Genomic DNA, 14,607 nt, shown 5'->3' on the forward strand with positions numbered 1-14,607 from the left:
TTCTTCTTATTCTTCTTATTATTATTTTTCTTCCGCTGATTTTTTGTTTCGACATTTATCGAAAAGACTTTTTGTTCATCGTAAAGGTCATAAAAAGTTATGAACAAATTTGACCCAACGCGTATAACCTATGACCCCTTTCGCAGTTATTGCCCCTTTCACTAGAAACCTTGTTATCGCTACTCCTCCGAAACCGTAAACCGTAGAGTTACGAAACCTTCACCAATGTCTTCGACTAATTGAGAAGACTCTTCAATCTATTCATTACGAAAGGATTTGTTGAGCCCTTTTATGAGTTATTGCCCCTGAAAGTTTTTGAAGTTTACAAATAATGAAAAATTTTCAAAACGGTAAGTCGTAGAGACATGAAACCAACTGCATTAGATTCTTTAACCCTAGACCTTGAAGATTATGTCAAGGTCAAAGGTCAAGGTCACTCCAAATATGAGAAATAAAGCTCTTTTTAGAGCTTTTTTGTCTTTCAACATATACAGTATATCTTTGCATCTTTTATATGTACTTTTAAAACTATTTCAAAGATTTCAATCTTATCCCCTAAGCTTAAACCTTTTAAAAGTTATTGCCCCTTGTGCGAAAAACCTTGTTATCGCTACTCCTCCGAAACCGTAAACCGTAGAGTTACGAAACCTTCACCAATGTCTTCGACTAATTGAGAAGACTCTTCAATCTATTCATTACAAAAGGATTTGTTGAGCCCTTTTATGAGTTATTGCCCCTGAAAGTTTTTGCAGTTTACAAATAATGAAAAATTTTCAAAACGATAAGTCGTAGAGACATGAAACCAACTGCATTAGATTCTTTAACCCTAGACCTTGAAGATTATGTCAAGGTCAAAGGTCAAGGTCACTCCAAATATGAGAAATAAAGCTCTTTTTAGAGCTTTTTTGTCTTTTCAACATATACAGTATATCTTTGCATCTTTTTTATGTACTTTTAAAACTATTTCAAAGATTTCAATCTTGTCCCCTAAGCTTAAACCTTAAAGTTATTTCCCCTTGTGCAAAAAACCTTGTTATCGCCACTCCTCCGAAACAGTAAACCGCAGAGACACGAAACCTTCATTAATGTATTCAGGGTCTTTAGGCACAACTTTAATCTATTCAGTGCGAAAGTATCCGGTGACCCCTTATATGAGTTATCGCCCTTTAATGTCTTTGCGCTTACTAGTAAACCTTATAACTTTAAAACTTAAAGTCGTAGAAGCATGGGGTTAATTGCAATGTGACCCTTGACCTTTGACTTTGAATATTTGTTCAAGGTCAAAGGTCAAGGTCATTTCAAAATTTTTTAAAATTTTCATTTTTTCCATCTCTCAAGCCATTTCTGGTTTCTTTTGTATAAAAATAAGCAGTAGAGAGTTAAATGTGAAGAATATATGAAATTTAAAGAAGGTGGAAAGACCTCTAATTGTTCGAGAACAATTAGTCTACTAGTTGGTCATTGATTCTATTACTTTTATTGACTGAGTTGGAGTTTTCCCGCTTTATTATGACCATTCGTTGTTCAGTTGGTGATCAGATCAGACCACAGATATTCACAAAAGACATTTTGACTTGAGACAGATTTCCATCTCTGGTAAGTTACTTGTATTAAGGTACTTGTTTACTCAGAATAAAAAAAATAATCCACTGATGATAATCAAAACTCAGCCATTGAATTAGTAAGACATGTGTATGTATAGATGAAATCCATTTTAAAACATCTAGGTCAATGACCTACTTTTTTCCCTATGAGCCAATGAAATTATAGCATGAATTCACCATTGTAGATATGAATTTTTAAAGGTTACTTTCATTTTTTCAATATTTTTTTTTTTGAGAGCACATAAATGAAACATTTTATCACTTGAATTTTTTTTATTTAAGGTGTTATCTTAAAAATAATATAAAATCAATTCCAAAATCAATCACGTTTTTATTTTCTGCAACTCGAATTTCCTCTGTTTTATAACATTTTAAGCATAAAAATGAACCTTTTTCATTCAAATATTCTAAAAATTTGACTGATGATAACTCTAAATGGTTGATTTATACATATAGAAAACACACTAAAAGAAATAAAAATAAATTACAAAGTGGGTGTCAATGATCAAAATATTGAGATATTTTGTTACAAAATAACCTGAATTTCCTCTGTGATTTTTCAATTTCATACGATATTTCATTATGTTCTCATTAAGATGTACAATAAAAAAAAGTTGATGTACATAACAAAATCTTTTTCAGGTCACCCTGTCTAATACTTTGAACTGCAAAAATAATTAATTGACATTTTATAGACAAAGGAAACAAACTTAATTATAATATTTCGAATTTTCTCTATCCTCTTTTCCAATTTTCATACATCTCTGAATTTAAGTTATAGTAAAACCAAAAGAGTTAATACAAAATTTCATAATATATAAAAAAACACATTCCATAAAATTTAAAATAAATTTTAAAACATTAAGTTAAAATAAATTAATAATTTACATGTAATAAATATAATGATTAATAAGTTAAAAATGAATTACTGCATGAACAAAGTAAAAAAATGTACTTTTTTTCTTACATGACTTGACATAATCCATTTCAAGGCAAAATATAAATTTTCATATAATTTAACTAATAATCATCTGCTTTCATTAATTTTGTATGTATGACCTCAATGTTTGTTAGGAAAATACAGGAATGCAACACTCCAGGCCTTATGCATGAAATATATGGAGATAACGAACAGTATTCAAGCTCAAAAGTCCATTATACAATACAAAATAGGAGCAGAGCAATCAAAATGTTTTTTAACAAAATAATTTTGCAAATGACCAATGACAAGGTAAGTATATTTACGAGTTCCATTTTTATTGAAAAAGCAGCTGTCAATGATATCAAAAAGCCTGGACTTTAATTTATCGTGGGGAATGGTTGTGTATAAAGTTGAAAAGTCGTAAGTTTTTAAGCTGTTGATTTTGGTAAAATCTTGCGATTTCAAATTTTCCAAAAGTTCCTTGGAATTTTTAAGTATCCACATCTGATTTACACCACTTCTGGAATATATTGTTGCACAGTACTCTTTAAGTTTCTCCTTCACCACTGTTAATATCTTAGTGAGGAGTAAAGATAGAGGCTTGGTTGAACATTTACTGGAACCCGCTATGTATCTTTGTTTGTAAGGATTTTTATGAAGTTTCGGAATCCAATATAAATATGGTAATTCGAATTCATTTTGGTTGTTTGGAATATTAAAAATATTCAAAACTGACATATGATTTTGAAGAATTTCTTCCTTAGAAAGGGAACTATGAGTATAAGTTGGATTACCACTTGTAGAATTAAATCCAAGTTCCTCTAAAATACATTTAATATAATGAGCCTTACAAACAAAGACAATGTTGTTGCCTGCTTGTAGTGATCAGACATTTAACTTTCATTTAAAGACATGAAAAACTGTGTAACAATATCAATAATTTTCTTGCACTTCGTAACTCTGACAGATTTGTTGTCACACTGCTCAGTGAATAGATTGTTAATTCCATCAGGACTTCTAGAATGTGCTAATCTGAGACAATCAAAGTCTAGGCCACTACCTGCCACCTTCCTTGCCATTCTGACACTCGGAACATTTTTATCAATTAAACATTTTAAGGATGGAATGTTTCTATCTACAACTTTCTGGTAGTTATGGACACTCAAAGCATACTGAAATGTAAATGTAGAGGATGAATTAATGTTCATCATCACAAAAATGAACAGTGTCAAATAACCTTTGTAAAGCTGAAACATCCTCTACAGCATCATGTGCATTGTAAGTACAATTTAACAATACTTCTGATAAATGTTCCTGTCTATATGAACACAAATTGGGATGGACAAGTTTGAATAGAAATTTGGTATCTAAAAAACCTTGTACACATTTTGACATTCGATCTAACAGAGAGCAAGAATCTAGAGCATGAAAAAGAACATGAACATCAAAACTTTTGATATTGTGGCCAACTAAAATAACACTGCCTTGCTTCTCAATAAAGCTTAAAAAAGAACCAAGTGCACTTGAAATTGAAACAGCATTGACTTTCCTCTCATGGTGATAGAGGATTCCATTATCAAGCTTTAGGCCAGTAACTGTGGAGGCAGAGGGTGTAATTTTCTTCTTAGGAATTACATAGGAAGAAAATGTCTCCTTCCCACAAATGGCAGCCACCTGCAGAATGTGTGATGTTCTTGCTGAAATAAAAAAGAATCAGCATTGACATTCATTAAATAAAAAAAAAAAATAACAAAATCAACAATGGCATTCATTAACCTTTTTTTTCTTTTTCTTTTTTTTTTTTTACCAAAATCAGCATTGGCTTTCTTTTATGATTTTTAATATATATAAGACAACTTTTTTGAAGTTTTCCTTAAAATCAATTGTACAGATTTAATTTAGAGAATTCATCAATACCAAGTCCTGTTGTTTCCAGGTCAAAGAAGACAAAATTTTTGTCTTTGGTTGACAAACTCTGTGGTTGTGGTGCAGATGAAGGTGGTGGAATTTCATCAACTACAGTATTGGAATAAGAGATTCCAACTCCAGACTCATATGTAGGCCCCTCTCTTATCTCTTTACATGCTGTAGTCTGGCATCTATAAAGGCAATAAAATTTTAAATATCAATAACTGAGCTATTTGAAACTTCAAAACAAAATTGATTTTCAAAACTTATCAAGAAGAGCAAAGTAAATATATACAAGTATGCATGAATTACACAACTAATTTTTTTCTGTCTACATTTAATACTTTTTTTATATACACCTTACAAAAATTATGATACAGTAAAGCTCTAGGTGTGTGACAGACTGAGTAGTCCAACACGATCAAACCCCACAAAGAGGTTGGAGGTAGAGTAATACTTTTAATAACTTTAAATTTTAAAATCTCACTTCTTGGCTTTCAGTTGCATTCTTTTCCTCTGTGCATTCTTTGTTCTTGCGATGGCTTTTCTCTTTCTTGTTTGAGAATCACGCAAATAGCAGAATTTCCTTGTGTGTTTTCCTGGGGAGAGACCAACTCTTCTGTTCACCTATTAAAAGTAGGATGTTATAATGTTAAAGTTCAATAAATAATATATCACTGACTCAATGGCGTTCTAAATATTCAATCTATGACATGTTAAGTTGTCATCATCACTCAAATGCAGAACTATATATGACTTACCTCAACCACATATGTCTGCCCTGCATTTTTCTCTGCAACACTTGCTGCAACTCTGTAACTGAGGCTTGCAGATCCACCAAAGTGATGATTCTTAGGAGCTTTTAGGGAGACAGATTTGTTGGATGCTTCATTTGCTCGTGTACTTCCTAATCTTGAAAGTTTGGAAGTGTCCTTCAGTAGCTTGGAGCAGATAAGTTGAATGGACTCTTGAAGATGGCTGTCCTTGAGTGGTTTCCCATATGGGAAAGCAGAATATTTCTGTTTCGGATTGCTGATATGGGAACACCAAGATTCATTGCAAGCACTGTGATCTCCAAAGGGGTGTCTGCTTAGTGCTTCCAACCCTCTCTGTACTCCCACCGGATTCCCTTTGTTTTGTGATATCATGTAATTAAAACATTTTACCAAGTACCGAATAACTTTAGTACTCAGTGATCTGTGTTTTAATTGTAAACCATACAAATTTGAAGAGAAAATTTTCCTTATATGGTTTTTATCACTAATCTTTGTAATGTTTTTGTGGACGTTTCTCAAATGGCAAAAGGTAGTGGTGTCCTCATCTGCAACCACATTTGTTATGTTCACCCCTTCTTCCATTTTTCTGGAGACCATTTTAGCTACCATGTCCTTTTCCATCGCCTTAGAGCTTCCTATATAAAAGAAGTCCAGTAAAGCTTGAGATGAAACTATTGTAGTTAGTTAAATGTTTTATGTGCTACTAGAACTGTTTATATTTTACAATATACACTCTACAACTCATTTCAAATGGATCATTTTGCAGAATTCCTTCAAATAAAGTCAAGCATGGGGTTATCAGATAAAAGTAATCTAATAAATAAAGTTACCTATGTTATTAGTGATGGGTATTGCCAAAATTTTTTTTCGAGATATATCACAATTTAAAAACAATATCATGATACTACATGTATCATGATATTTTTACATATAATTTTTGCTATGATTTTAAATGAATTTCCATGAATTTTTTCTTTCTAACAAATACAGTGTGAAAACATAACTTCACTTTTTCATTTTTATTTACATGTATATACTAATAAAGCACCGTTCACGGTAGCTCAGTCGGTAGAGCGCTCGCTTCGTGATCGGGAGGTCATGAGTTCGAATCTCGGCCGCGACAGACCTAAGTCGATAAAAAAATAGGTAGCAACTGTTCCTTCGCCATGCGCTCGGCACTTTGAAGTGAAAGTTGCGGGTCTTTCGGATGAGACCTTAAAAAACCGAGGCCCCGTGTCACGGCAGGCGTTGGCACGATAAAGATCCCTCACTGCTCAATGGCCCTGAGTGCCGAGTAAAGGTCAAAATATGAAGCCCTTCACCGGTATATGGTGACGTCTCTATATGAATGAAAAATTCTCGAATGGGACGTAAAACAATATACAATCAATCAATCAATACTAATAAAGCATGTTTGTATTCTTGGATGTTTTTGTTTTACAGTATTTTTTAAAATTCCTGTGCGTTGACATGTTGCGTGTTAGTGTGATTTCGTGTTGTGGGAAGTTGTGTTCACTTGATGTGTTGTTGTTTGTAAGCGCAAAGGCCTGCTTTTCTGAAATCACTGGTGAGCTTTTGTAAAAGGCCCTATCTGGACACCATAATCATGGGATATATTGTTTCACATGTCTTGCACAAAATAAATTTGCTTGCTCTGTTTTCCACAAGTGCTTTCAAGCAGTTTTAAGTACATGCATTTGCATGATGATTAGTTATTTTTGAAAGTGAGAATAATAGAGAGAAAATGATAGGTGGGTCAGTTCTCTCTCTCAGAAAATAAAACACCTTCCCAGTTTTTTCGGCAGTCGTGATCTTTGGGGTCTTTTCCACTTCTTGTAGCACTCTCACAAATTTTGCAGCATTTTGTTCGTATATCATAATTAATGATTTTACCTGTCTGAGATCCAATCATTGAGCAATGACCTAAAATTATTGTTTCAAATAAAAAGTCATGAAGATCGAGTTATTAAAGGAATGAATTTGTGATAAAATATATAAATAATAGGTCTGTTATGAAATACATTTGTTATAAAATATATAAATATTGTATAAAATAAGTATAACTATTATAATTCAAAATAATTTAAACAATTGAAGTTTTACTGTGTTAAACATCCAACTCCTTTTTAAAAGAAAACTAGAGGTACTGTGAGCAATGAGCTCACTAAATGGTATCCCCTGCCTTCCATATAATTATAAAGGCAAGGTCCATGTTTTGCTCTGGGAGACCCGAATATGTGTCAGATCAAAAAGTAAAATAGGTGGTGCACAATTTACGGCCTCATGCGTCCTCCGGGGCATGGAGAGGATAAGTAAGTAAGTACAATGGCACTATGAAACAAAGATTCTGTGAAAGTTTCATTAAATTTCATCCAGTGGTATAGGAGGAGTTGCGGATAAGAGATGGGTACCCTCCAATATTATAGAAAGAATGGTAATGTCCATATTTTGCTCTGGGAAACCCAAAATATGTGTCCAATCAAAAAGTAAACAAGAGCACCGCTAAGCGGGGCATCCCCTCGCGCCAGGAACTTCACCGGTAATGGCAATGTCTCAACACGAGAGAAAAATTCTCAAGAGGGACGTAAAACAAGATACAATCATCTAGGCCTAGTAATCAAGGGTACCCAGTATTACTATACTGTATATATAAAGTTTAAAATAAGGTAAAGAAATTAAAATGTATGCAACACTAATTAAATTTTAACATAAGTCAAGGTGGATATCATCGGGGGGGGGGGGGGGGGGGTCATAACAAGCATACGTGATTGGGCAGTTTCCCTTATTCCTAGCAGAAACATCACGTATGCTGTAAATTTCATTGATTTACCTACCTGAGTAGCATGCAATATGCATCAAATCTGAAAATACGCACGGAAGTAATATTTTTTGTAGTGAAAAATGTCAATATACCTGTGTTGAGATGTCAATGAAACTTTATATTTATAGCTTTCAAGAATTATGTGCGCCTCAAGATTAAATTCCACAGGCCCCTATTGTAAACACACATGTGAAGTGATTTGGAATTGAAACCGCGACGTTCATCAAATTATTTCAGTTACTCAGTGGCAGAGATGACACTTTTAATTCATACAAACTTTTCTCAAGATACGCAATAATATGACAATACGCGAATACAAAGAAGAACTTACCGAAGCGGCTCTATCGAAACGACCCGAATTTTAACCTGTTAAATTTACTGGAAGTGAGTATTGTCAACTCGTACATAAAATTGCAGGGTTTGAAAGTAGTATAAACGCGATATTTTAAGAACTATATCACCGATTAACTTGAAAATGAATAGGGTTCGTCCTTTTATAATGCCACATAAGTATGTGAAGACTGAGAAATGATAGTGCAAAGGTTCTCTATAAATCTTGCCCACAAGCTGTAACGGACACACTAACACACTAACACACACACATACGCACAGTAGCGATGCTATATCCCCTCCGCAACTAGTTGCGCGAGGGGATAAATAGGAGGTCACAATGGCACTATGTAACAAAGATTCTGTGAAAGTCTCATTAAATTTCATCCACTGACCAGTGTTACAAGAGGAGTTGTGGATAAGAGATGGGTACCCCAAAGCATAACAGACGGACGTACAGACGGAAGGATGGACAGATGGATGGACGTACACACAGACGGACATACCGATCACTATATACCCTCCCACTTTTCAAGTGGGGGGTATAAAAAATTATGCACAACATACCAGAGAGGTTGTCAAAGGATCGCCCACTGCCTCGTTTCTGCCAACCTGCATCAACACTGACTGTTAGCCCGTCTGTACCTTCATACCTTAAAAATCACAGGAAAGCCATCAGAAACATGAAGCTAGTTGGTTTTTCCCACCTTAATTGTGGTTAATCTCTTAAAATGAATATTTTATATAATAATAGGTTACTGTGTTGTATATCTATAGGAAAACTATTTTAAAATCTTTAATTGAAAATGAGAGGATTTACTGCTTACAGGTAATATGTTAAAGTTGAATATATTTGAGAATAGAAATATTAAAATTTTAAATGACATCGTCTATCCATTTACATTCTGATAAACACATTATAACTTCATTTAAATCATATATATTTTAGTGCCCTAAATATTCAAAACCAAAATTTTCATATTACAATGGATGTGTTTTTCTGCATGTACATACTCTACAGTTGTCTGAATTTCTTCATGAAGGCTGCTTCTGGTAGTTTCTACTGCAATTTTCTCCATAACTGTTCCTGTTTCATTTTGTCTGTTTTGCAGTGTCCTAGAACTGATTGGGGGGATATTTAATGATGTTAAAAGTGTATTCACCTGAGAAGGCCCCATGCCTGTATGCACCATTCCTAAAAATATATAATTCAGATGTATTTATGAAAAATAGAATATATTCATGACAGGATATTAACCTGGTCCTTTCATAATATACATGTACTGTAACTGAAAAATAAATACAAAATATGTACCTGTGGCAAGCTTGGTATTTGCATCCCATATCTTTCCATGGCGTTTTCCAGTTGCTATTTTATTTACATGCTGACATGTTGTGTTTTGACATTGGACTTTCAGGAATGAACCTAATCCACAACTTAGTATTCCCATGGTGTGAGAAAGATGGAGAGGAATGCCACAAACATCACAACCAGAGAGCCCATCTGCTAACACCCCTAACTAAACCACCCTTCTTCCTTCTCTCCAAGCAGTGTCATATCTTTAGAAAAAGTGTTATTTGCATTAAGTTAAATGATCAATAACAATTATGCACTGATCATGCAATTAAACTGAATCAAAATCCATTTTTATAATCCTATATCATAATTCATATATAAAGATCGAAATTTAAAAAAATATTTGGCAGTCAAAGCAATCATTACAAGTTCATATCATTTTAAACTATACTTTATTTATGCATTAAAAGTGAATAGGATTCAGCAGTTGAGCAGGTTACATGTCACTGACATTGTCAGATTAACAGCTGATGGATTTGGATATTATTTCCCTCGACCTCTTTTTCTGTGTTATATGTAGGCAACAACATTTTTGCCGAAAGATTTACATGTATGTATTAACACCTACAGAAAACTCGTTTCTAATAATTTATGGTCTTAGACTTAAGCATTACCTAGAATTTTCTAAGTCGTTGAAGAAGACGGGAACGTCGCTACCTGCCGGTTCTGGAACAATTACATGTATGTTAATTGTCATCATGTCCAGTCTCATCCTCGGTAGATCGATTGACATCATAATTATGGTCTAAATTAATCCTACTTACTGACCAGCGATTCGTGAGCAGATGAGAATTTTGTACTGGGATATTTTCTTTGAGAAACCTTGTTTCTTCCAGCGTGTCATGATGCATCGATCATGATCGGTGATGTTAAATGACAGACGATTGTTTACATTTTACCGCGCTGATATACGGCATATATACATGTACGGCATATGTCGTAAACAGTATATTTCCGATAAATTATAAATATTAGAATAAGAAAGACACAAATGTTAGTTGTATATATAATGTGTAACTCTTATATATAGTTTTAAAATATAAAACTATTCATTCACACAACTTTTTAAATTTACGACATTTATAACTACGGCGACCCGTTGTTGTTAAAATATCGTGAGTAAACAAGTACCTTAATCTCATACTTAAAATGTTTATCCTAGAGTACAGGGTGTTTCGACAAACATGTCCCGACTTTGGATATTTAAATTTTTGCCAAATCACAAAATATGTTTATAACAAAAATGCAAGTTTTACGGCAAATTGTTTAAAAATATGAATATAAGATATTATGACGTCATAATTACTTACTTAAGCATCAAAAGTTATGTAGTCAGGTATTTTAAAAATGGGAGATAAAAGAGATCTCTACATTGATATTGTTAAACTGTATTACGCAAATAGAAAATCACCAACACTTGTTGAAAAGGAAGTATCCAGATGAAAAGCTTCTCTCTAGAAAACAGATTTTTCAGGTTGTGTCAAAATTTAATCAGTATTGGACTATTGGTGACAGAAGAAAAGACACGTCTATAAAGCCAAGGACTGGACGGTCAGATGAAAATATTGAAATGGTGAAGACAATCATCCAGGAAACACCACAGAAATCAGTGAGAAGACTATTTAGAAAACTTGATTCAAACATTAGTTCCTCATCAGTTAATAGAATTTTGAAATACGACTTAAAATAATCACCTTATAAAATTTCAATAATGCAGCATCTGAAAGATACCGATATTTTCTCCCGTCTTTGTTTTGCCAAGTGGATGTTGAAAAACATTTTTTTTTAACCGACGTCATATGGTTCTCAGATGAAGCACATTTTACACTTGATGGACATGTAAACAAGCAAAACATGCGTTTTTGGGGAACTTCAAAGCCTGACTTTTATGAAGAGAGACCACTACATAGCCAGAAGGTAACAGTCTAGGCGGCAATGAGCAGTACCGGTATCATAGGCCCTTTTTTCTATGAAGAGGATGGTGAAACCACAACGGTAACATCTCAACGCTACCTGACTATTTTCTGAGAACCAAATTTCTGCCTGAGCTACCGTTCACGGTAGCTCAGTCGGTAGAGCGCTCGCTCCGTGATCGGGAGGTCGTGAGTTCGAAGATGGTGCCACTCCTCACACCGCAAATACCGTGCTTGAATGGCTGTCTCACAGGTTTGGAGAAAAGTTTATATCCCTTCGCTCAAACATTGAGTGGCCACCACATTCACCCGATCTAAACCCTTTAGATTATTTTTATGGGAATATTTAAAGGATCGTGTTTATTCACCACCCCCACAAGATACAAGCGCTCTGAAAATGACTATCAGAAGAGATATTAGATGTATATCTTTGGACTCTTGCAGAAATGTTATCAGAAACTACAGAGACAGAATGAAACTGGTGACGAAAAAAAAAACGATGGACATTTGGACTCGTTATAAAATGACGTCAGATCAAAACCTGCCTGTAGTGACCATCTTCTTAAAATGTCTGTCTTTAAAATAAATGATCTATCCTTTTTAAAACTCTTGAATTGATTTAATTGTATAACTTTGTTCTTTATTTTTCCGCAAACTTTCCTTTCATAAATGCTACATAACTTTTAAAACTGCAAAGTCGGGACATGTTTGTTCAAACACCCTGTATGTAAAAGTTATTTCCATTTGCACTTGCTAAAGTGAATGAATGAATTTGAGAGAAAGTTATTTTATGATGTATATTTATTGTTGATTACAAGATCAATATTAAATATTTGACAGAAGTAATTTAATGTCAATCAGATTATGTGTTTTTATGATGATCAAAGATATTTTTATTATATTGTTCAAAGTGAGCAATTGATATATTTTTTAATAGATAATATCTTTTAAATATTGTATTAAATTACAAATCACCATTCATACATGTAGACATTGTACAATAGACAATTTTGTGGGAAAGCCTATTCCCATAGAATGGTGAGATTGAGATTTATATGTTTTAAATCTTGAATATTTGACTATTATGGGAGTAATATGTAAAGGTTTATATATTCGAGAGTTATCTCCCTTAGATTGACAATGTAGATATAAACGATGATAATTCAATTATTATCTTCATGTAAAATAATGAAGATTGTGTGTGATAATTATTTACTTTTATATTGATTGTTGTTTTATGATATTTACAGGGCTATAAACATGATAAAAAGTTGCATGTCAGTCAACTGTAGAATAAATATATTCAAGAACCTTGACAGGAGTTTTGTGTCATTCCATACCCCTGTTACATTAAGATCAATGTTACATCATATTAACATATTTATTCCTAGGATGCTTCACAGAGGCATCTAAGTCATTAAACAGCTCTTGTTAATAGATTAAATGTAAATATTTTTTTTTTATTCTTTTTGGATACCAAAATAAACAAGAGTCACGTGAATATAATACAACATTGTAAAGGATCCTTAAAAGTATAAAGAAAACTAACTGAAATATGAAGATGTTGCCCAAGAATATCAAACATAGTTTATTAATTTTGTCTTTAAGTAATAATCTAGTATAGTGCACAACCCTATATGTAACTTTAGTCGCCCGCGTGGCGCAATGGTTAGAGCGTCTGCCCTAGAGTCGCGAAGTAAGGTGTTGATCGCGGGTTCGAATCCCACTGTGGGACGTGGAGACCGGTCCTTCAGATGAGACCTTATAAACCGAGGTCCCGTGTCGCAGTAGGTGTTGGCACGAAAAAAATCCCTCACTGCTCAATGGCCGTAAGTGCCGAGTATAGGACAAATTTTGCAGCTCTCCGTCGGCAAATGGTGGCGTCTCCATATGAGTGAAAAATTCTCGAGAGGGACGTTAAACAACATACAATCAATCAATATATGTAACTTTGGCCCGATAGGGCTTGCAGTTACTTGCGAATGGACTTACCTAAAAAATTTAAACTAGTGTTATTGGTCTTGTATGTGATGTTATTACATCTCTCCCTATATGCTTAAAACCACGATGTGATGGCATAAAATGTTGTGAAAGAAACTTCCGCGCTGATCCCATGGGACGTCGGATTGAGTCTCTGCCTAAATTAAATAATGTGCAGAGGATTTTATTTGGCATGCTCGTCTTCAGTTTGGTGAAAAATATGCCAATACATGTGCCGACACTGCATGTACTTGAATCTCTAAGATTTCCACCAACTTCTGAACAAAGTTCATCTAAGTTCTTTTTTGTCATTCCAGGCAGTTAAAATGTCTGAATTCCATAAAGATTTTACGAAATCGACACAAGTGAGTTAAGGCGAGTTATGGGCGTTCCAATGCAAATGAAAAATTACGTAACAAAGCTTTTGACAGGAAGCCATGCCCACTTATGAGTGATTTGCATGAATCCTAAAGTTTAAGTGATTTAATCGATCAAATATATATTTTTTGTTTTTTAAAAAAACAATAATGTTTTCTAAACTTCCTTCATTCGTTTTTAATCTGAATTATTCTGTTCCGTGTTCAAAATTTAACTACTGTGTTGTCTTTTGTTCGCGGTAGCGCTTGAAAGCAGTTGTGGAAGCTGGAAAGACGTGTGATATTTTATCAGTTTATCACCCAGTAAGGATTTGTCATCGGTATATACATTTTAAAGATGTTGTATCATTTCGACCTCTGGCTAAAAACGTTAAGTAATTTGTACACACATTTGCTTTATTACATTGTGTTAATAACTGATAACTAGGCTGCTATTTGGGACTACACTTGTAGTCCTTCAGTGTTAACTGAAATTCTGAGTTTAACAGTAAGTGCAGTAGCAGTGATCATAATTTCTAGCGTTAGCTAAATATTGGGCAATATTAGTTGTGTATTGTTTGCGTTAGCAGTTTTAAATTTAATATCATGTCCTTACAACATGCTTCATTTTACAGCCAAG

At 33.7% G+C, this 14,607-nt stretch overlaps 1 pseudogene; it reads right to left on the reverse strand.

Moving 5' to 3' along the window:
• Positions 1 to 3,418: 3,418 nt before the first annotated feature.
• Positions 3,419 to 10,430, reverse strand: LOC133179885 (uncharacterized; annotated as a pseudogene).
• Positions 10,431 to 14,607: the final 4,177 nt, after the last annotated feature.

Source organism: Saccostrea echinata, unplaced genomic scaffold, assembly GCF_033153115.1.
Source record: "Saccostrea echinata isolate AGI-Se365-2 ecotype Australia unplaced genomic scaffold, CSIRO_AGI_Sech_v1 ptg000005l, whole genome shotgun sequence".
NCBI lineage: Eukaryota > Metazoa > Mollusca > Bivalvia > Ostreida > Ostreidae > Saccostrea > Saccostrea echinata.